This window comes from Patella vulgata, chromosome 1 (assembly GCF_932274485.2).
Source record: "Patella vulgata chromosome 1, xgPatVulg1.2, whole genome shotgun sequence".
Taxonomy (NCBI): domain Eukaryota; kingdom Metazoa; phylum Mollusca; class Gastropoda; family Patellidae; genus Patella; species Patella vulgata.
In genome coordinates this window covers 89113523-89115109 of record NC_065879.2, presented here as the reverse complement: position 1 = coordinate 89115109, position 1587 = coordinate 89113523, and positions in this window count along the sequence as shown.

Sequence of the window (1587 nt, the reverse complement as noted above, 5' to 3'; positions counted from 1 at the left end):
ATACTGTAGTTCCAGTAATAATTGCTATTTACTAAACATAAATCCTTTCTCCTTCTTTTCCCATTTATGCAACAATTTTTTGCCTGACGTGGGATCTCGAATTGATGAAATGGACAGTATATCTTTTTGTTTTCAGTGGATTGATATTAAGGAATTTGAGGCGAAAGGATTGGTGTGTAAACAGGCGTAGATTGGGGAATTCCCAATAATTTTGTTATTTGTAACATTACCAGTGTAGTCATTTGGATCTTGATAAAATGCCACACTGTGCACCTTGGTGTTACAGAGTTTAAATACCACGATACGTTCCTACCCAGCTATCGCAAGAAATCAAGACGAAAGTCGATGGAAAATATTTTCTACATACTCGGGATATAATTAGGTGTTTACATACAAGGGAGATAATTACTTGTTTACATATAGGATGCAGACCACCATGAATTTCCAGTGCGTCGAAATATTATAACAATTCTCTCCCCCTCTCCCATTTTCTTCCTCCGCGTTTCCATGGTCTTTTTAGCAGAAGAATGTTTGAATTGCTATTTTCTGTTTGGGTTCGGTAAATATTCATGGCTTCGATACACACAGATAACGGATTTAAATATATATTTAAAAATAGTTTTGACAGCGGGAATTTGTTCCCCTTTTGCTTAGCGTTTTTTGTTGACGTATTAATTGGTCTAGACTCGAAGCAGAGTGTTTGAATTCCAATTCAATATTTTTATCAGATGATTGTGACACATTTCGTTCTTTGTTGCTGTAAATATTTAGATGATCGGAATGTCAAATAATGAGGAGGGGGGGGGGGGCTAGCGCTCTAGAGTGCCGCGCTTCGACCTCTAGCTTGCGGCTAAAAGACCCCTGCGCGTTCGCTAAGATAATAAAAAAAAAATTAGACTTGTCTGCGATATAACCTTTGGCGGAATCGGACGTTAAACGCTAAGAAGAACAATGGTAAATAAATGTTGTACGTTTTATGTATATTTATATCTGTATATGTGAAACAAAATTGGAATTTTTGAAAACATTCGATTGTAATTTGTTTAGGCAAAGCAATAAATGACTGAAGATTCTCAACTTTTCAAAGATTCCAATTTGTCCCCCCCCCCCGCTTACCTAAAATTCGTTTCGTCATATATGACCGAGTTACGTAAATTTGTACGTTACCATATATTTAGTTATTAATGGTTTCTGCCAAGCCTTTGGCAGAAGGGGACGTATTTTTAACAGCATGTTGTGTCGCACATACTGACTCTAGCGAGGTAGGCAAAGTCTTATTTTCCTTTACATTATCCATGCGTTCACAGGGACTGACAGGCGATCGTTTAGCAGTAAACAGTTGCCCAGTAAAATTGACTAGGGGCCGAAACTTTTTCGACATGGATTCAATAGGGCAGTTCCTAAACGTACAAGGCAAGTGTAATGAGACCTACGTTCAGAGCTGAACTATCAAATGGTAACCGAGGTCTACATGTTGGTCCAGGATGAACTTTATGTAGTCGTTCAGATGGTGGTCCAGGATGAGCATTATGTAGTCGTTCAGATGGTAGCCGAAGTCTAGAAGTTGGTCCACGATGAGCATTATGT